The sequence below is a fragment of the Theropithecus gelada genome, chromosome 3, assembly GCF_003255815.1.
Source record: "Theropithecus gelada isolate Dixy chromosome 3, Tgel_1.0, whole genome shotgun sequence".
Taxonomy (NCBI): Eukaryota; Metazoa; Chordata; class Mammalia; order Primates; family Cercopithecidae; genus Theropithecus; species Theropithecus gelada.
The window spans coordinates 119,725,145-119,749,029 of NC_037670.1; the positions used below are offsets into that span (position 1 = coordinate 119,725,145).

The 23,885-nt window shown below is 34.0% G+C and overlaps 1 protein-coding gene and 1 pseudogene across 2 annotated transcripts in view; one reads left to right on the forward strand and one right to left on the reverse strand.

The window, feature by feature from the left end:
• The window catches only part of SEMA3A (semaphorin 3A), a 525,967-nt gene that overhangs the window by 130,691 nt on the left and 371,391 nt on the right, over positions 1–23,885 (forward strand). The gene's annotated exons all lie outside the window — the stretch shown is intronic.
• LOC112621090 lies at positions 4,841–5,226 on the reverse strand (annotated as a pseudogene). The gene has a single exon (XR_003118656.1). The product of XR_003118656.1 is annotated as a 60S ribosomal protein L39 pseudogene (transcript).

Sequence of the window (23,885 nt, forward strand, 5' to 3'; positions counted from 1 at the left end):
TGGAAACCCCAGAGATTCTTTCATGCCAATCTCCAGACACTAGCCCCAAAAATAGAACCAACATTCTGACTTTTATTACTATATTTTGTCTTTTTCTTGAAATTCATGTAAATGGAAACATACAGTATGTACTTTAGGGGTCTGGCTGTTACCCAGCACTGTAACTACTAGATTCCTTGTGATGTTTTAATGATTGTTTCTCTTCTGAAAAAAATAATCAATTAAAAATTTTAGAACATACCTTCAGAAATACTAAATAATAATTTTTACAAAAATAGTTTCCCAAACCAAAAAGGTAAACAGAAATGTTAGCTAATGCTAAGAGAGTTTATATTTTGTAATCTACTGAGGGAAAACTAATCTTAACTTTGGCTACATATTAATAAATATTTAGTATTTTCTCATATATAAGATTTCTACTAAAACAATAATTAATTAAAAATCCTATAAATGCTATTTATCTATTTCCTTTATAATATTAAGGTATTAAGATTTTAGCAAAGCCACATTAATTTTTTTAATAAGTGAAGTTTAATTTTCAGCAGCGTTTCTTATTGACTTTTTAAAAACAGACATTTTTTGGAGTACTTTTATGTTCACAGTGAAATTGAGCAGAAAATGCAGAATCCCCATATATTCCCTGGCCCCCCACACAACCTCTCTACTAATCAACACTCGCATTAATATTTTAATCATATAATACAATTTATCAACTTCAAATGTACAATTTAATGAGTTTTGACGGGTTTAGATAATCATCTATGCGCCTATACAATCATGTTCTAGAACATGTCCATCACTCTGAAAGTTGCCTTATACCTTTTGCAGTCACTTTCCTCATCTCATCTCTGGCTACTGATCACCATTCATCTGCTGTATGAATCTAAAGCTTTGCATTCTCTAGAACGTCATAAGAATGGGATTATAGAGAATATATTCTGTTGTAGCTGGCTTCTTTTACTTAAAAAAAGCTTTGAAGAGCCAGGCACAGTGGCTCACACCTGTAATCCCGGCACTTTGGGAGGTCGAGGTGGGCAGATCACAAGGTCAAGAGATCGAGACCATCCTGGCCAACGTGGTGAAACCCCGTCTCTACTAAAAATACAAAAATTAGCTAGTGGTGGCACGTGCCTGTAGTTCCAGCTGCTCAGCAGGCTGAGGCAGGAGATCACTTGAACCCTGTAGGAGGAGGTTGCAATGAGCTGAGATCATGCCATTGCACTCCAGCCTGGCAAAAGAGCGAGACTCTCTTGTCACACACACACACACACACACACACACACACACACACACAAACTTTGAAGAATCATTCTTGTTGCATGTAAGCTGTTTTTATTATTGCTAAGTAGTGCTTCATTTTATGAATACACCATAATTTATTCATTTATTCATCAGTTGTTGGAAATTTGTTTTGTTTTTTAGTAATTCCCTACTAAGAATAAAGCTGCCTTTTTTGTTTATTAAGAATAAAGTTGAGTAAGTCTTTGTGGAAATGCATGTTTTCATTTCTTTTGGATAAATATCTAGCACTGCGATTCCCTGGGTATGAGACAATCTGTGTTTACCTTTATGAGAAACTGCTGACTTGTTTTCCAAAGCAGTCATACAATTTTGTATTTTCACAAATAATATAGGTAAATTTAACATCTTCATTAACACTTGATGTTATTAGCATTTTAGTGTTATCCGTATTGTATTATAGCTCATTTTGTTTTCATTTTTATTTCTCTCATGACTAATGATGGTGAGCTTCTTTTCATGTGCTTATTTGCCATTGCTATATGGAAATAATTCCTTTTATTGTTCTTTACTTTATGCAAATGGCAGATAATTTTTTTTTTTTTTTTTTTTAACAAACCAAAGGTTTCTGGCAACCCTGCGTTAAGCAATAGTTGGCATCGTTTTCCCAACACCATGTGCTCACTTCATGTCTCTGTGTCACACTTTGGTAATTCTTGCATTATTTTAAAGTTTTTCCCTATTATTATAGTTATGTTGATCTGTGATTAGTTATCTTTGATGTTACTATTATAGTTGTTTTGGGACATCACAAACTATGCCCATGTAAGACAGCAAAGTTAATAGATAAATGTTGGTGTGTTCTGACTGCTCCACTGACCAGCCGTTTGTTGATGTGTGCCCTTTTCCTCAGACCTCCTTATTTCCTGAGACACAACAGTATTGATATTAGGCCAATTAGTAGCTCAACGATGGCCTCTAAGTGTTCAAGTGGGAGAAGAGTCACATATCTTTCACTTAAAATAAAAAGCTATAAATAATTTAAAAAGCTAAGATAGGCCAAAAGCAAGGCCTCTTGCACCAAGCCGTTAGCCAAGTTGTGAATGCAAATTAAAAGTTCTGGAAGGAATTAAAAGTGCTACTCTAGAGAATACACAAATGATAAGAAAGCAACACAGACTTATTGCTAATAAAGAGACATTTTTAGTGGTCTGGATAGAAGATCAAACCAGCCACAACATTCCTTAAACCAGATCCTAATCCAGAGCAAGGCTCTCACTCTCTTCAATTCTATAAAGGCTGAGAGAGATGAGGAGGCTGAAGAAGAAACGTTTAAAGCTAGTAGAGGTTGGTTCACGAGGTTTCAGAAAAGATCCAATCTCCATCACTTACAAGTATAAGGTGAAGCAGCAAGTGCTGATGTAAAAGCTGCAGCAAGTTATCCATGTCTAGCTAAGATCATTGGCAAAAGTAACTACACTAAACAACAGATTTTCAGTGCAGATGAGACAGCTGTCTAATGGAAGAAGTTGCCTAGGGCTTTAATAGCTGGAGAAATGTCAATGCCTGGCTTAGAAAGCCTTCACCGTTTTACATGTCATTAAGAACATTTGTAGTTCATGGGAGAAAGTTAAAATATCATTGGCAGGAGTTTGGAAGAGGTTGATGCCAACCCTCATGGATCACTTTGAAGTGTTGAAGACTTCCATGGAGCAAGTCATGGCGTATGTGGCACAAATAACAAGAGAACTAGAATTAGAAGCAGAGCCTGAAGTTCTGTCTAAATTATTGCAATCTCATGTTACAACTCCAATGGATAAGGAGTTGCTTCTTATGGGTGTATAACAAAGTGATTTCTTGAGTATAAATCTCCTCCTGGTGACAATGTTGTGATCACTGTAAAAATGACAAAGGATTTAGAATATTACATATACTTAGTTGCTAAAGTAGTGGCAGGATTTGAAAGGATTGACTCCAATTTTGAAAGAAGTTCTACTGTGTGTAAATCACTATCAAACAGCTTCGCATGGTACAGAGAAGTTTTCTTGTGAAAGGAAGAGCCAATCAATGTGGCAAATTTTATTTTTTTATTTTCAGTATCTTCTCCAGTCATCTCAACCTTTAGCAACCACCACCTTAATGAGTCAGCAGCTGTCAACATCGAGGCAAGATCTCCTACCAACAAAAAGATTATGACTCACTTAAGGCTCAAATGATTGCTAGCATTTTATGTATAGTGTAAACATAACTTTTATATGCACTGGGAAATCAATAAACTCCTGTGGCATGCTTTATTGAGATATTTGCTCTATTGCAGTGGTTTGGAACTGAACCCTCAATATTTCTGAGGTATACCTGTTTATTGTTTGGTATAGTGTCTATGTAAATATTTCAGACATTGTTTAAATAGTATTATTATTAATGAGTTGTAGATGTTCTTTACGTATTCTGGGTAAAAGTGTTTTTCCAGTGTGTGTTTTGAAAATATTTTATTTCAGTGTATGCCTTGCCTTATTGTTTCCCTAACAGTGTTTCTCAAAGTGATGTTTTAAATTTTGAATAAATCTAAGGATTCTACTTAACTCTTCATGTGCTCAGAAGGCTTCCCACTCTAACTAATGGAAGCATGAACTGTAATCCTTGAGCTCCAGATATTTTTCTGCCTATTCCTTTTTAAAATAGTTCTTTCTCCTTCCCTTTGTAGTCTACTCTCACACCTGAGTAGATCAGTGGTCAGTTAAAGACTTGAGGACAGAGCACACGGCAAACAGACAGAGGCCTCTCTCTTGCCCTGTGCCTCTCTCTCTTTTCCATGACTCTAACCATCAAAGTCTAACTGCATTGGCCTTTTGGAACTTAGTTTTCTATCCTCAAGTCAGTAAAAATTTTGTTCAATTCTTGAGTCTTCTCCCTTTCTCTGCACTGCCCTCTGGATACCACTCCCCAGAAACACGTTGGTGCAATTGTAAGGCTCACCTTATTAATTGCTCTTCTCTGAGAGATCACAGTTTTGCTCTACCTTTTGTTTAATGCCTGTCGACCATTTTTGTGTGTGTGTATTTTGTGTTTGTTTTTCTGTTTGTTTAAATGGAAGGGTAAATCTGGCCCTTGCTTGTTATGCAACATTAGCTGGAAACACTAATGTTTATCTTCATAATATTGAAAGTATTGTCAAAAAAATCTATACTGAGTGTATGGACAAACATTTCCATTTGAATGAATTGCAGTGCCAGGAATAACCATATTCTGATATAATAAATATTTTGCATAAGTATTAATGTATTTTTGTAAAGTCAAATTACTTCCTTCTTTAAATAATGTCTATACGAATATTACAAATTTTCTTTTTTTTTTTTTTTTCCTGAGACAAGGTGTCACTCAATTGCCCAGACTGGAGTGCAGCAGCGTGATAATAGCTCACTGCAAAGCCTCAATCTCCTGGGATCAAGTGATCCTCCCATCTCAGCCTCCTGAGTAGCTAGGAATACAGGTGCATGTCACTACATGTGACTATTTTTTTGTTTGCTTGTTTTGTTTTGTTTTTCATAGAAATGAAGTCTTATTATGTTCCTCAGGCTTGTTTTATTTATTTATTTATTTATTTTTTGAAATGAAAGGCCTCACATATTTATTACTGGACCTAGCCAACCAACACATTCATAATAGGTTCAGAGAGGAAAATACGTCGAACTCTCCAGAGAGTGGTGACAGTTTCAGTTTGATATGGTAATGTGATCGTGACCTTCAGACAGCACAAATATATGTGCCATCTCATGTGCAATTCCTTATAGACCCAGCTTGGTTCTTCTCCAATGTCTCCTTTTGGAGTTGTACCTTATTTTATTTCCAGTTTTCATCCGAATCCACAGGGGAATGGGACGGTTTTGCTTTTGTTTCTTGGCCAGGAATCGCTTAATCCTGAAAGTCTTGTGAGAAGACATGGCGAGAAGTGGAGGCAAGAACACACCACGATGGCGGAGAAAGGAAAAGAGCCTCAGGCTTGTTTTAAACTCCTGAGCTCAAGTGATCCTCTCCTCTCCCCTCCGCCTTCCAAAGTGCTGAGATTACAGGAGTGAGCCCCTGCGCCCAGCCACAATTTTTCTATTTGTATCATGAGTTAGACCTCCTCTCCCCATCCATATTGCTAATTTTATATTGACATCTCCACTTGGCTGTCTCATAGCACCTCAGCTATTTCTCAAAGCCGTTTTACCCTCACTAGACACTTTTCCCTTAGAGAGTCAGCATTTGGCAGAATTTGAAGCAGGATTCCATAATCACTCAGTATTTAGTTTTAGAAACTGGCTGAATTAAATTACCTTTAAGTTTTCTAGCTGCCTAGCTCAGTTATATGCAATTTAATGCAGTCATAGGCAATTTAATCAATTTGCATTCATTAATTTCCCATATGGTCCACCCTACAAATCTTTCAAAAAATTATATTGGATTATAATCACCCTATGATTAGACTTTCCATTGTTTTCAGTTGCCAACAGGACAAAGTTTAAACTCCTATACATGGAATCCAATACACTCACAATTCAACTACCATTTATAATTCCAGTTTCACCCCTTTCTGCCTCTATTCCTCAAGAGTAAGTATAATTTGGTAGTCAAGTTTGTGGGCGTCTGAGTTCAGATATATTTATTCCTTTGCTATTCATTCATGCAAATTTTACTGAAATGCTCTAATGCTTAGATTGAGCATTTGGAACACTCTGGTGTATGAATTTTATTGGTAACAGCAGTGCATACATGATATGCTTGTGAGAATTAAGTGAAAGTGTACATTTCAAAGCATACTTGGTAAATGCTCATTAAATACTTGTTATTTGTATTATTCACTCATAAGTAGCTGCTTAAAATTTCAAAAATACACTAAGCACAATCAGGAGGCCATAATTTTGCTCACATAGTTTGCACTGCCTATAGTGTTCTTCGCCATTCATGCGCTTCCTGAAATTTTTGTCACCATTCAAGGCCTGGCACAAAATCCCTCATCTCTATAATTCCTTACCCACTGTCTACAGGTAGAATTATTATTTTCTTCTTTTGCATTCTCATAACTCAATGTTTATTCCTCAATTTTAAGAATAATATTAGCAACTAATTATTTATACACATAATTGCCAACCGTAGTAAATAGTGTGTTTGTTCAAGAGATGTGGAAAATTTACAACTGAAGCAAGTCTATTGAAAAACACGTCCACACTCACGCGCATGCACACGTGCATAAGGTTCTCCTTATTCCTGCATTTGTAGACCTCTTATTTTCCCTGAAATGTTCATTTACTTGAAAAATATAATTTGAAGGCCTATATTCCTTCTGAATTATTTTTAATCTCAATTTTCATTTAATTCATTTGAACATAGAGATTCTTGTGTTCATGACCTTCATCGTGTAGATGTTAAACAATCACAAAAATATGATTGTAACCTTTAATAGTAAAGTAAAAAAATTCTATAGTGGCAAGCATGGTGGCTCACACCTGTAATCCCAGGACTTCGGGAGGCCAAGGCAGGCAGATCACCTGAGGTCAGGAGTTTGAGACCAGCATCACCAACATGGAGAAACCCCATTTCTACTAAAAATACCAAATTATCCAGGCATGGTGGTGCATGCCTGTAATCCCAGCTACTCAGGAGGCTGAGGCAGGAGAATCGCTTGAATCCGGGAGGCAAAGGTTGCAGTGAGACAAGATCATGCCATTGCACTCTTGCCTGGGCAACAAGGGCTAAACTCCATTAAAAAAAAACAACAACAAAAAAAAAACATATATTATAGTGGCAAGGAACAAATGAATCTGACTTGATAATTTCGGAAAGGCTTCACTGAGTTGAGATGACATGTGAAGAATGAGTAGAAAGTAATTGATTTGGAGGGGAGAAGGCAGGGTGGGCAAAGATTCTAAAGCGTGAGGGGCATAAACTCCTAAAAGCAGCACCAGAAGTTTTTAGTTAAAAAGGTGGTCTCTGCAGTCATACTGCTGATTTCAAAGTCTGAAAGGGGGAACATGCTGGGATACGTAGCTAACATGACCGGATTTGTAGATTTAAAAGTCACTTTAGCAGAAAGCAGTGTGGAGACTACATTAAAGGACAACTACAGTGAATGTGATAATAAAGAGGCTATTTCAGTCACCCAGATTTGAGATGATGAAGGGTGAAGGCTTAGATAGATACTGTCAGGGCAGAAATAGAGACAAAGAGGGAATCAAGAACTACTCAGAAAGTATTATTCACAGGACCTGCTGATGGAATGAATGTGGGATGGAAAAGAATACAGAGGAAATAATGACTCCTAGGTTTCAGACAACTAGATTTATGAACTAGTGTAAGAATCAGAATGTTGACAACTTGCTTGTGATTTACTTTTTAATTTAGAAAAAAATTATCTTAATGACTTGGAGTTTAATGACATTTCCTAAAAGGTGGCAAAACTAATCTTACCCTGAAATATTCTTTGAAGATGATAAAACAAACATACAGAGAACAACTCGAAAACAATATTTGAATCTCCAATATTTCACACAAAAGAAATGTTTAATAAATGGTACTAGATGAATTTCTTAGTTGGATATACTCTCATGCTAACAGCCTGAACAAGGGATAGTACAGAGTATGTGCATACCATATGGTTGATGTTGTGGTAAATCACGTCTACATGAAGTGTAGCAGAAACTTTACTTGTTAAATTATTCCACTGATATGCTTGAAAAGCTAATTTTGAGGAATTCATTTATCTGTTTTTCTTTATTTTGATTTGTACATGGAAATATAACCATCGCCAAGATTAATCCTATCAGAAGAATTGAAATTTCCCTTTCACATTCCAAATATTTTTATGGAGGATTATTATTAATTACTATTTTGTTTTTATGCATCATTATATTTTCTCTGAGAAATGTAAATATTTTCTCCAAAAATATAAATCTATCAAATATGTAAATAAATGCATCAGAGTATATATATTAAAAAGTATATATGCATACTTTGATGTATTTGATGTACATATAGTTATTTTGATGCATTTTTTTTTCCGAGATGGAGTTTTGCTCTTATTGCCCAGGCTGGAGTGCAAGTGGTGTGATCTAGGCTCACTGCAACCTCTGCCTCCTGGGTTCAAGTGATTCTCCTGCCCCAGCCTCCTGAGTAGCTGGAATTACAGGCATACACCACTACTCCCAGCTAATATTTTGTATTTTTAGTAGAGATGGTGTTTCATCATGTTGGCCAGGCTGGTCTCGAACTCCTGACCTCAGGTGATCCACCTGCCTCAGCCTCCCGAAGTGCTGGGATTACAGGCGTGAGCCACCACACTAAGCCTTTTGATGCATTTTCATCAGAAATGTTGAAACAATTACAAATTGATTAATAGCATAGCTAACCTGACACGAATATTCTCAAAGTATTTATATCTATATCCATCTAGATAAATTCATTCTGAATTTAGTGTGATTCTATGGCTAAACTGAATTCAAAATTACTAGAGTTGAAAAATATCTTTTAATTACATGCTATGATCAATCAAGAAATAGAGATACCTTTGAATTATTAATCTCTTCTAACATATTATTTTAAAATCTACCCAGGAAAATGTCACCTTCTCAAATTTCCTCTTACAAGCATTGAGAATCATAGTTTATAATAATCACATTTTCAGAAATTGTAAAAATATATTAACTATTTCTTTTTCTTTATAGGAACTAAATAATCTTGTCATAAATATCACTACATCACAGTATGGTAATTTTACAAAATATCCTTTTTGGGCAAAGCTAAAATTCATTAAATTTTCTTTCTAAAGTAATGTTTTTTAATCCTCCATGACTGGTTTATTTCTAAAGTGACTTCAAATATTCTATGTGATGATTTGAGGATTATAATTTTTCCCCCAATGTATGTGAATAAAATAGTTTTATGAGCTTGAAAAATTTTTTAGGATTACCATCATTAATATGTTCCTTAAAGATGTTACATATATGAATGATCATGTTAAAGCTTTGAAAATTGTTTTTGGAACTGAGAAAATGACATACCGTTGAGCTCTACTTCACGGAATTCTTTTTACTGTACTTATCAAGGAAAAAATGAAATTTAAGCAGAATCTCAGAATGTTTTGCCCTTACGGTTAATTGTATAAATGGAACCCAAATGCCCCAATCAAAATAACCACCCTTATATTCTCCAACTCCAGACCTTATGTGCTCAGAACCACAATGATGGGGGAAAGTTTTACAAACATTCTTTAAGTCACCATACCCTTTCCACAGTTCTTGCCAAACTTCTACACAGTAGGAACTATGAAAATGAGTGCCAAACCCTCACGTTCCTGATATAGCTTCCAACAGCTGCAAACCCTTAAGCTTCAAGTGCAGCTGCCTTGAACAGAAATATTGAAGGGACCCACAAAGGCAGATACACCAATTACATATGTTCAATAACTTTCGAGCAATAATAAGAATATGTGGTTATATTAAGGCCATTAGACAGGAGGGAAATTGCACAAGTAGTCTCTAATTGACCTTGCAAAGAGAGTCTGATCTCTCTTATTGTGCCTCTATTAGTCCCCAAAACATCTACTTTTGTTAGGATTATATATTTTTTCAACACACAAGCCCACACCAAATAGAGGGCAATTATATTGATTCAGTTAGTGCCCATGCTTTGATTTGTAATTTTCCAAGGGCACACCATTGGAACAGTTAATTCCTGAAAAGCCTAAAGCAATTCCTGGCACTAAATTATTACTACAGATCCAATATATGGGATATATATATATACCAAATTGGAGAATGGAACCTACCACAGACATCTGAGCTATAACATATAAAAACAAAGAGCAAATTCAAGTAAAACCTCACATCTGATGAAAATAACCTAAAACATGTTTTTATTCCAATTTTTCAAAACTAGATTTGGCCATGCAGTTCTCTTGTTCCCATCAGTGATTAAAACAAGTTCACTTAATATTTTAAAACTTTGTCCGTCTTCTTTTACGGAATGTTAGCAAACTACATTGGCAAATTAGTCTTTTATTCTTCCAGCTTCTCAATTTTTTCAGTTCAATGAACATTATTGACAAGGTCCATGTGAAGATAGAACTGGAATTTAAAGATTTTTGTTCTTGTATGGATGCAAGCTTTTCTAAATCCACATCTCTGCCATTTTAGTACCATTGTATTCATTTATGCCTAATCTCTGTGTCAAACTTCCTACTTCTTCAAATATTTATCCTTAGCTGCAAAGGAGTAATCCTGGAGTATTATAAATAAAGTCTGAGGGTAACTTAAATGCAAGGTGACACTAACATTTCTTTAAGCTCTTGGGCATCATAAATGTCAATCTATAAAACATTAAGAGTATTACCATTTTAATAATCTACTCTTATTGTCTCTCCTAATGCAAGAGTGGGGTGATGCAAAAATTTGGGAGGAATGTAATTCTAAACAATTATTTAATTTATGGTTTAACTTCCTCCTCAACCCACACTTTGGTTATAGTTAAAATGATATGGAAGCACACAGATTTGTATTACTCTAGCTATCTTAATGGGTTTCTTTTTCTCTTCTGTATTACATAAGAACATAATTCGTATTCATTTCATATGTACTGACCCCTTATTGGGATATATGGAACATTCTCCACTATTTTATTTATATATATGCATATATATACACATACTCTATTTTATATATATATATACACATACACCCACACACACAAACACACATATACTCAGTATATGCATGTACTTATATAGGTATATATGTATAGAGATATGTGTGTGTATATATGTATAAGTGTGTATAACATTACGATAAAAGTCTTTATGTGTAGGCTTTTGTTAAACTTTGGATAACATAAAGCTTTTTTTAGACCTTTGATAAGACTTTCTGTCCCTGACCAGTGGGGTTTATCATTCAACTTGTATTTGAAATGTTCTCCTCCCAGATATAGCACTGGTTTCTGAAATTTATTGTTGAGAAACATTTCTTGCAAGGCAATTCTGTCTGCTTTTGTTCTTTCTTTGAGAATCCTTTGGGGCTACATGTAGATCAAGACAAGCATGTGCCAACTCTCTTTCCCACACCAAGTGGAGTGAAAAGTATGACCTCAAACCCCAGCTGCACAAAGCATTTAAGGATCTAGGGAGATTCTTTATCAAGAAGTTTCCAATAATCAAGAATGCAAGCTTGCTTCATTGAGATCTCAACACAATGATCCCTCCTTCTAAAGCCTTTTTGTGTTAAATTGAATTTGAATCCATTCCTTGGTGAACTTTAATCTTGAGCTAATTATGACTCAGTGCTCCTCTGGCTCAGTAGTCTTCTGCAGCTTGGGATATGTTTTGAAACACTGCCAGATGAATGCAATGATGGATTGTTAGCCAAACAGCACATTGGAAGATGAGAACTACCTGTCTTCTCTGGGTATGACTTTATTTTCTCATCAGATGCCTGCTTTAAGGGATGGAAAATATAGAAGTATATGTGGACATGGGTCTCTGTACATTTTTCGTGCATTTATGTATATATTACACATGCATCAACAAAAATGTGCTAGGCACAGTAAAACATAGTTTCAATGTTTTTCTTGCCAGGTCTTTGGGAATTTATTGGCATATGGCATAAAAATAACAATGAATTATTGTTAAAAATAACTAAAATTTGTTAATGCTGTGTGCCAGACACACCTAATTTCTTCATGTTAATCCTCATATCAATACTATGAATTGACATTATTTAATTCTGTTTTGAAAGTGAGTTAACTGAGTCTTAAGGAGTTTAAGTTACTTGTCCAAAGTCATCTGGTGAGCTAGGATTCAAACCCAGGCAATCTGCATAATATTCCTTCCTAACCACAACGCTGATCTAGTTCTGCAGTAAAAATAACTTGAAGTCTAGGAAGGTGTTGGCATGATATAGATAACCATGTTATTCTTAGAAAAATTATATTTAAGTTAGACTTCCTGAAGGAAATTGAGAAATAGTACATAATTTTTTCATACTTCAACCTAGACAGACTATTTTACAAGATTACAAGACATGCTACTTTACTTAGTAAAGTGTACATGCATGAATGTAGATATAGATGTAATTGGAATATGTATCAATCTCTCATAGCCTTACTTGGGGATGTTTCTTGCTGATGAATTCTTCTATTGGAACCTAGCTTTGTGTGCCTGTACTGATAACAAGGCGTTCCTGGCATTCTGGTTCCTCCTCCTTCAGTACATTTCTCTCACAGGCTCATAGAACACTGTCCTACTGTATGTAGATAAAATGGAGGTTGTGAAATGCAGTTCATGTTTTCATTCTTGCTTTGACTGAACATCTGCTCACCCAAGACCAGTTTTTTTTAGTTCCATCTACTCATTACTATGGTTACCATAGTATATACTCTATTTTAGGCCTGTATCTATTGGCGTGTGGCCATTCTCTCTGGGGGGAAAAAAGAAGAAGTTTTCCAGAGCCAAACTGGCCTTCTATTCAGTAAATATGGTAATTTTTGCCTATGCTAAGTTTCAGCCCCTCCCCTGTCCTTTTATGTTTGGTGTTCTTCTGTTTAGAAAAGGATCTTTCCATCCAACATTTTTTGTGTGGATTTAACCACACATTTTCTACTTAATTAACTCCTCTGTTTTGAAAAGTTTCCTCTTAATTGCACTCATAGAAGGTTTGTTTCTATAGTCATTGTAATATTTAAATGTGACAGTTGCCTGCTTATATTCTTCTAAATATGGTGTCTAGGAAGAAGGTGCTCTGATATTTTTTAAAGAAGATCATGCTGTTACTGGATTTTAGCTACACTATAGACCTGTGTTGTCCAATATTATAAATACCAAGTAGCCACATATGGCATCTGATTTCTTAAACTGGACTAATCTGGGTTGAAATGTATAGATTTTGAAGACAAAATAAGAAAAAAAAACCATAAAATATGTCAATAAATTTTAAATTATTACACACTGAAATAATACTTTAGTAGATATATTAAGTAAAATAAAATCTACTATTAAAGTTCCTTTCACCTTTTAATTTAATTTATTTTTTTTTAATGTGACTGCTAGGAAATTTAAAATTAAATACGTAGCCCACGTTGTATTTCAAATAGGCAGGGCTTCTTTAGACCACTTCTGAAATTTGAGATAATGTCAGTAAACAAAATTAGTTAGTATATTCACTCTTTAAGGTCATACATTCATTCTTATTGTTAATTATAACTCCTTTGCTTTAGATGCCATTCCGTAGTTCATAAATGTCTGTCGTTTAAAGATAACATGATCAAATTCCCAAAGAAAATGTGAATTGCATAATCTTCACTTTTCAGCAAGAACTAAACATATTGTGTGTGTATATGACAGATATTAAGATAGATCTCTCTTTCGCTCCCACTTTCTCTCACACACACACATCACAATTTCTTAGTTGGACTAATAAATTACTATCTTCCACAACTATAACCTATATTTGCTAATGTAAAAATATATTTTTTATGAGGGAATGACCCTTCATACTCAAAATATAAATACAAAATATCTGAGCAATAAAGACGCAAAATTTGTAAAACTCATGTTTTTTTGTTATAAAAGTAGTGTGATCCGTCATTATACCAAGACCCACTGAAATTATGTACAATTACATGTATTTTACAAGCCTATTACCTTAAGTTCTACTTGCAACCAACATTCATAATAAATTAATAGTGGAGAAAAATACAAAACTCAATAGGAAATTCTAGTAATTTAGAGAATTTGTCCTCCCTATCTTACAGAATAGATTCAAAGTATTTCAAATAATTGAAATTTTTAAGGGTGAATTCATATCAGTAAGGAAATATTAAACTATAGTAGAAAGTATATACAGCATATTAGAAATTGTAATAAATTTTTAAAAGATTTTTACACAAAATGTCAAAATAAAACGATTATTCTTTTTTTTTTTTTTTGAGGGCATGAGTCTAAGCAGAAAATGAGGGGGCGGTCTAAGTAGAAAATTAGGGGTGGGACTTAGGGGGAAATTGAAGAGGAAGGGCCGCGGAAGAGCCAGGGAGCAGGGCCAGGAGAAAGGGTGGGAATGGTGGGAGGGCAGAGGGTGTGAGTGAGAGGGAAACAAGAGAGAAGATGGAGGGGTGAAAAGTGGATCGAGACGGGAGGGAAGAAGCAAGGGGGCAAGTGGAAGGGGAGGTAGCAAAAGGGAGGATCGAGGTTGTGGAAAAGAAGATGGAGGTGACCAGGAGGCAGCAGGTTAGGGGAGAAATAGGAAAACAAGACAGACGATGGGAAGGTGGCGAGAAGCGAGGGCCAGGACCAGGGAAGAGCAAGACGGGAAGCAAGGAGGAAAAGTGAGGAAACAGTTGGAGGAAGAGGGCAGGAAATAAGGGGAAGAATGGAGGGCTAAAATTATTTTATTACAAGCCATTAGTTTAATAAAATATTTTTATTATTTATTTAATTATACATTGTAAATAGTCTAGTTTTCTGGAAACTTTTCTCATCCATAAAATCTCATCTCAGGTTATATGAAATTAGATTGAAATTCACGAGGTAAATTATAGATTATGAACGTAGAGGTTAACTTTAGAATTTAATAATAAAAATATTTTCATTGTTACTCTGAAATCTTCATTATATAAAATTTATAAATATATTTATGAAAACAAAATTTATAGAATAGCAAATATATAAATGGAAAATAAATTTTTATTCCAAAATATTTACTTTTAAAAAGATCAATTCGGAGAGTTGCAATTATGTAGACAGAACTTAAACTAGCAGTGATCAAAGTTTAGTTTGTGATTACTTCTTGCGTTTTAGATGTTTAACTTTTAAGAAAAAAACTATTGTTTTTAGTATTTAGTCAATTGTAAGAAAAGAAAGACATGGATGTATACTATTACTTTTCAGTACATTTGGTGGACTTTAAGAATATGACAAAAATCTGTTAAATATAGGATAGAGCACAATCCAGAAAGTAAAAACTACATCTCTTCAGTGCATTCAGATTAAATTTCTTGCAATGGAACACAATGTAGTATGGCAAATTCAAAAGTAGTTTCCCTTTAAAATTTAAAAATAACCTCCCTGCTGCCCCAAGGCTTAGAATTCATTTAAATTATAACAGATATTTAGTAACTTTGTATGTATACCATATGTCTTGGTTAAAAGTAACAAGCTGTAAACAAAAGAGAAAAGTGTCAGTGCTCATAGGCATTACACCTTTGAAAATGTCCTTCCTTAAAACATTTCAAAATTAGCATATTTATCAGATTATGTTCTTACTTTCTTGTCTTAGAACTGTATTTTTCTTCATTTCAATTTTTCTTTGGAAAGTAGAGTATATCCTGGCAAGCTAGAACAGTTTGAAATTTTGAAATAATAATCAAGTACTCCTTGGTATCATTCTATTAACTAAAGCCACTCTCCTCACCTCATTGTGTTGTTTCTTTGCTTGTTTTAGTTTCCTCTATGTGTACTAAGCATTATGGTAAAGAAGTAAATGATGAAGCTAAAGACTCTAGAGTCAGTGTTGTAGAAAAGCTTCAATATCATTATGGTCAAGTTAGAGTGTTACTGAGTTGGAATGCTAGCCAACTAGCATTCCAACTAGTATTAAGGAATACTTTCTTCCTTGTGTTGCATTTTGTACAATCTAGGGGAGGTGAAAACACCAACTTAGGGAGTGTCAAGGGAGGTCTTAAAGTTTTTTTGTGATAAAAATCTTGGTAGGTGCTTCAACTGAGGATTTTGGAAGATAGCAAGTTTTAAAAGCAATTTCTAATTTGACACAAGAATTACGAAGTTACTATTGTCATTTTTCACATCTTATATAAGACATGCTCCATCGTGACCAGCAATTTCACGAAAATAGTATCAATAGAGGTAACTAAAGAACTAATGAAGTGACTCCCTAAATCAAGTCCTGATATATTATTAATGATAAGAGTCTTAGCTGGAATCAAGACTCTTTATAGAATGAGATTGCATTATTTCGGTTTCTTATCCTAAGTGATAAAATGATTTATAACCCTGAAATGTTAAGTCACTACATTGATAATATATATGTAATAAGTCGAGACATGTAAACAATAACATATTTCAGTGTAGCAAACTTAATAAAGAAACTGAATGTTTTAATATAGTCAAGAATGTGAACATTTACTCTGGGGTAAGAACTAATAAATAGTGTTAAAATATTTTTTCTTCTATGCCTTTTAAATAAAGCACAGATTTATATGTGTGTGTGTGCGTGTCTGTGTGTCTGTGTGTGTATACACACACATACATTTCAACTCATCAGTGCCTTGGATTGATGTCACGGCCACATGTTAAACCTGTGTTCTTTTAACTACCACACTAAATTGCCATTGAAAAAAACAAGGATTACTTTCTTCAGATTAGGACGATTTTAAATTGTCTTTTCTCAATTTTATCCTGTAAGTGTAGACTTACAGTAAAGAATGAACAGATGTTAACTTGTCTTGCCATTTAGATTTCTGCAGACTACTCTCCAAGACTTCCTAGACTAGAATTAAGAACATCTCTTTTCATTGGTGGTGTATCCAGTGATGAGCACTGTGAAAAATAAAAAGAGGTAGATTACATATACATGAAAAATAATTCATAATAATTTGCAATCACATTGATGACATTTTAATATTAAGCAAATATAATGCTATTTTTTTTCTGGAAATGAGTCATTGAGACTTAGAATTTTGGATTTATTTGTAATATCCTGAGAGGAACATCTGCTGTGAGCCACTCCATATTTACATATCACATGATTTAATGAACTATGTAGTCTCCAGATCCTTTGTTGGAACTCTCTCTGAAGGATATATATAGCTGAATAATGTGAAAAAAATAATAATAACTAATGAGGAAGACAACTGAATCCTGCTTGTGATAATTTTGTGAATAAGCTGAAAGAAATGACTACAAGTCAGGACTTTTACTTTTTTAGGTTGATGTGCTCATTCATGCAAATTATATTTTTCCACTGTGCCAGAACATTTCATTAATAAAAGGGAAATACCTCATTGCCAGTGGGGTTGAACAATCTCTCATCCACATTTCTATTTTACTCCAGCAGATTGGACTTTCCTGCCTTCCATTTCCCCCTTTTCTGTCACAAAAAGAGCATGCTCACATGCATACACGCACACACACAGACTTCATTCTCTCTTATTACTTGCCAGCTGTAATGCCGAAATGCCAAGGTCTAAAATGTTTTTTTTTTTTTCCCCCCAAACAGCAGCAGCAGCCACATCTGGACCTGTGAAACTTTAATCTTGGCTGGTTTCCTTCTTTTTCTTTATGGCCTTCCAGGCACCTGTGGACGTCCTGTATATACACAATGACATCAAACCATAGTTGGAAATCTGATTCTCTTGGTATAATGAACAATGATTAGTTAGAAGCATATAAAACCACAAAATGCTAGTAATAAAGAACAATTTCAATGAATTGTAGATAAGGGGCAATGAAAACTTAAAAATTAAGTGAATTTAAAACAGTTAATGTAACTAGAATCACCTGAATCTTTCATTTTCAAACTTTATTATAAAATTGTGTGTTGGGATTAAAAGCAGAAACTCAACAGACTTTGTTTAAGGTAAAAAGCTCTTGTCATAAAACAGTAAGCCTTGATTTTAAGCTAAAAAATACTTTGGAAGAAAGCCAAAAATTCTTCCAAATACCCTTGGCAAATTCCTTAGTCATCTAAGATGTCTTTTTGTGATCCAGACTGAATGGCTTCAAAGTGGGATTTGGAGATTACTCAGAAAAGCAATCAATAGTTCCAAAAAGAAAACTATGTCTGTCACAGGTATTGACTACTTGAAACTTCATTCAGTACATTTCTACATAGATCATGACATTCAAATATAAAACCTGGGATACTGACTTTGATCTATAAAAACAGTGTATGACTCTTTCCTTTCTTTCCATGGCATGGAATCCTTGGTTTATGTCTTAGATGCCTTGGCTAGCCACCCTCAGATATGCATATCAAAGAGATAGATATAGGACATAATCCATTTCTATACTTTTCATCCTCTTTGATTTAATAAAATCCAAACCATTCTTATCTCAGAATATGAGGAAAGGCCCGTTGCAGACATTAGTATATGCTTCATGGAGGAGTTGAATTTTTTTTTTTTTTAAAGTGCTTGTAGAATTCTAAAATACCTAGTCATTTAAGCATGCAAAAAAATAAATAAAAAACCACTACCATATCCCATGTACTACAGGGGGAAAAAAGTGATGGAAAGTCAATTTTAGATGACTATTTTGGGTGGTAAAGCAAAAATAAACTAGGTAATACCCTTGCAGTGATAAGACAAATGAAAATGTACATGTCCCTTTCTACTTTATGTCCTCACCATCTCTGCCACTGGTATCTTCCAAATGTTTACTATGATATTCATCGAAACACATGAACTTCATTGGAAACATTTAAGTCAGTAGATCTTACTACTTAAATGCATATGATAATTTATTACTTTTTTTACTTGTTTCAGAGTTTGATATTATAATTCCTAATTGTTCAGGAGGTACATTTAAAAAGTCATTTTTCTCACCCATACTTTACTTTTGAGATAATTATCAACTTCACTTTTGAAGTGTGCTATGAAAATACCTAATAATGCAATCTATTTTTTTAAGTTCACTTTTATTTTAAGTTCAGGGGTACATGTGCAGGTTTGTTATATAGGTAAAAATGAGCAATGAGACATATATCCAGGATATAAAATATTTATTTCTGCTAAGTATAAGCCAATGATGCCTTAAAATATATTGCACATAACTGGCCTTGCCTTTATTTTACTTACGTTATTGGTTATGAGAATCTGTGTTTTCTAGATTATGCCTTCGTCTTTGCTTATTATGTAAAAGTGTTGGGCATCTGATATGGATTATTATGATTGGCCCAAAATCACTATTATTGAATTAATCATATAGTGGAACATATCAATTAAACCAGCAGTTACAAGCCCTAAGTTGGCCAGAAAAATAATACCATAAAATTTTGCAGTGTGGGACTGTAATTTATTTGAAGGCCAGAGAGCAAGAAGAGAAGTGCAAGTATGTAATATAAAATAACACAGCTTTTGAAATTATACATTGTGTTCCCTCTTATTTTGCACTAAATGTTTATTTTAATTTTCAATTCGAAAATATAATGTAACACTATATTTTATAAGGGTATAGTAAGCAAAACTACAGCCTCCATCTTATTTTAGAATCTCGTTGTTGTTCACTTGGATATTATAATAGTCACATGATCTAATTGTTCAGTCTTTCTTCTAGGTCTCTGGGAGACTGTCCTTCCTAAAATTTTGATACGTGCATGTTTCTTCTTTGATTACAGTCTTCCTCAAATCTTTTGCCATGACCACACATGTCAATCTTTTTGGCTTCCCTGGGCCACATTGGAAGAAGAATTGTCTTGGACCACATGTAAAATACATTAACACTAACAATAATTAATGAGCTAAAATAAAATAAAATAAAATAAAATAAAGACCAGGCATAATGTGGTGATATACACGACCACATTTAAGCAAAAATGTTCTCACATTCAAAGGGTTGGACCTGGCTGAATGACACATCTCAAAACTCATCTTTGTCCAACTTGTTTCATTAAAATATCTGGTTTGAAACAGAAAATTGTATGTAATGTCTTGAACACTCAATGTTTTACTGCCTTCATGCCTTTATACATAATGTTACCTCTGCCAAAATGTCATTGATTTCTCTTAACCCCCTTCACGGCATCCTCATTTGCTTGATGCAGTCAGGTTTTTTTCTTAAAAGTTCCAGGTTTTAATGTAGATGACAGGTTGATGGGTGCAGCAAACCACCATGGCACATGTATACCTATGTAACAAATCGGCACGTTCTGCGCATATATCCCGAACTTAAAGTATAATAACAATAATAAATAAATAAATGAATAAAAAGTTCCAGGTTGAAAATGACCTCTGTTAGGAAATTATCTGTGAGAGGAAGTTGAAATTATTTCCCAGATAGTTTGTATAACTCTGTGTCTGTGATTCAGTTAAATTTTTGCATTTCTTTCCGTCATGTATTTGTATGCCTTTCTCTCCTATGGAAATTTGAGTTCCTTTTCTGCTGAGACTGAATTTCATTCACAACTGTGTTTCTAGTAGTATCTTGTAGAGGCCCCAAATCCTTAGAAAATATCTGTTGAATGAACAAAGGAAGGAAGTGAGTCAAAATGAATAAAAGTCAATACAATAAAAGATATTTTCATTCTGTATAAATTTACCATGGGTTGTTGAAATAGATCAGTTATAATCAACTGATTCAATGTAAATAAGAGTCTATCTCATCAAAAGGAAAACCTACAAATATTTTATGCATTACAAGCAACGTTGCATTTTTCAAAGATATTTTTCTCCTATAAGAAGCTTCTTGTTCTAAAAATTACTGTCTATTTTGTCTCTCTTCCCCTCTATCTCCTGCTCTTTCATTTTCTTTCTCTTTGACTGTTTCTTTCTTTCAAGAACTGAACATTTATGTTATATCAGAACTTTCTCTAGGACACGGTGTTAAAGGGGTCATTCATGTTTACATATGTTTATCAAGCGGTATTGTGACAATGCAAATGAGTATTATGAAATGTAAAGATGAGAACACTAAAATAGTTTTTCCCACATAGGTCTGCCAAAAATAGTAACTGACTTATCTTATTTCCAGTCCTTATTCATTTGATTCATTTTGTGTTTTCTGAGTAATATTCCTAAAGATTTACACTGGCTTTTAAAAAATAATTTAAAAACACAGTTATTTGTACAAAAGAAATTATATGTAACCCAACAAAATTGATTATTGAAAGGTAAATGGAGGCACTTATAAAGATTTAATTCATAAAGTCAAAATTGTATTCTGTCAACCATTATCCCAAAAAGTTAGAGCATACTATAAATTATCTTTCTGCTTGATTGTGTGGAAAATATATGCAAATATTACATTACATTGTTGCCCTTAATCCTAGTTTACATTTTAACTCTGGCTAAAAAATCTAGCAAAAAGGAAAACAACCTTACGATTATCCATTTATCACAGAGACCGTGTTCCATAGCTGCTTTTCTATATTGAAGCTTGCATCATTTGCATGCTTTTATGCTTGAAATCTGTGATGAAACGTCACATTACTTTCATGTAGCTAGCAGTGGTGAAAGTTATAAAATTGGAGCTAGTTCAAAGAAATGCTACTTTGAAAAATTAAACATTCTGTAAAAAAAGATGGTTATAATATACAAGTCATAATTTTATAGATTTTTTAAAGATCTCATATACAAATCCTGAGAGATCGTATAAAAATCAAGAATAATTTTGCATGCTGTCATGCATTCTGTTAGAAATTACACATGCTCTTTGATAGTACCTTGCTATATGTGAAAAAAATCCTAGTATAATTCTTGGCATATATCAATGGCTCATTATTTCCCACTACCTTTGCCTACCTGCTTTTCTTTCTCTCACTACCTCCCTTTCTCTCTTTTTCCTTTCCTTCCTAGCATTTTTTTCACCCTTTCCCCATCATGACTACTTCATTTTACATGAAGTGCCTCCTGATTATTTCAATGATAACTGACTACCTGCTTTCTGACTGTCATTGAACATAACCAATGACCTAGAATTAAGTTATTTTACGTATTTTATTTTGAAAGATCTTTTGGAATTCTCTCATATGCAAATTTGCACCTCTCTGAAAATATTGTGAATCTATTAAGAGTAGCGATAAACTCGTCAACAGATTTTGCATATTTCAGACAACCTATTATTTCCTCCTACACATTTAAGTTCCTTATAGATTCTGGGTATTAAACCTTTGTTATGTGCATAGTTTGCAAATATTTTATCCCATTTTGTATGTTGTCTGTTTATTCTGTTAGTTTTTTTTTTTTTGCTGTGAAGAAGCTCTTAAATTTAATTAGATCCCATTTGTCAATTTTTGCTTTTGTTGTGATTGCTTTTGGTTTCTTTGTCATGAAATCTTTGCCCATGTCTATGTTCATGATGATATTGCCTAGGTTGTCTTCCAGGATTTTTATAGTTTTGGGTTTTACATTTAAGTCTTTAATCCATCTTGAGTTAAGTTTTGTATATGGTGTAAGGAAGAGGTCCAACATCAGTCTACTGCGTATGGCTAGTCAGCTATCCCAGCACCATTTATTGAATAGGGAGTCTTTTCCCTATTGCTTGTTTTTGTCAAACTATCATTTTAAAAACAGGTCTATGATATTGTGCCTGTAACAGCCTTCTAGACTATTTTCAACACAAGGATAAATTTTTATATCATATAAATTTTCACAAAACTAAATAAAAATAATCATCAAACTAATATGCATAAAATATTTATTAAATACATACCACCTATAAATTCAATTTTTCACAAGGAATTTTACAAAATAAAATTAGTCACTCTGTATCTTTTCTGAAACTGTGATTTACCCATGGGTTTTAGTTATATATTCAAAAACCCAAATCAGTCAAAAGCAAATAATTCAAGAAAATATTTATTGTTTATGCTTCATAAATCACTTAACTTCGGTTTATATTTTTCTCCCATACTATAGAATTAATCAATTTAGAATTTGATCAGAAATACTTATTTAACCATTATCACTATGAATGCCCTTGCATAGGCAACCAACATGCATCTTTCCTCTAAACTATTGTAAAAGCTCTCTAAATTATCTCCATGCTTGCACCGGCAGCTCTATAGTCCATACTCTACCATGTTGCCAGAGTGGTTCTTTTAAAGTAGGCCAGATCACAGAGGGATATTATTTAGCCATAAAGAGAAGAGCATCTTGCCGATTTTTATAACATGGATGAAACTGAAAGACATTATGATAAGTGAAATAAGCCTGACAGAGAAAGACAAATACTGTATGATCTCACTTACATGTGGAATCTGAAAAGGTAAACTCACAGAAGCTGAGAGCAGAACAGCAGATACTAGTGTTTGAGGCTGGAGAAATGGGGAGATGTTGGCCAGAGGATACAAATGTTCTGTTATAAGATAAACAAGTTCTGGTGATTTAAATTACAGCATAAGTGGTGATGGATGTGTTAATCTGATTGTGATAATCATTAAACAATGTATATGTATATTGAATAACATCATTGTGTTCCTTGAATATATTCAGTCTTTACTGGATAATTAAATATTTTATTCTCTAAAATAAAATAAAATGTGGCAAATCATACCACTCCTCTGCTCAAAACCTTGCAAACACAAGTTTCCTCATGGCCTGCCTATTCCTTGACGGTCTACAAGACTCTTGGTGGTTATACTCCCTCATATGTCTCTGATCTCCTCTGCCATCTGTCCCCTGGCTCGGGCCACTGCAGCCACACAGCCTTCCTTGCTACTCCTAGAATACTTCCTCCTGTATACTTTGAGTCTCTTCTGTCTCAGATTCAGACATCCTGTGGCAGATTTTCTGTCTTCATTCAGATCTTTGTGCAAATGTGACCTTTCCAGAGAAGTTCTCCCTGACCTTCCAATCGAAAACAGCACCTCTCATCACTCTCTTTTTTGTCCTACTTCGGTAGCATTTTTTTAAAATCATAATTTGATTGTTTGGTTGATTAGTTGATTGTC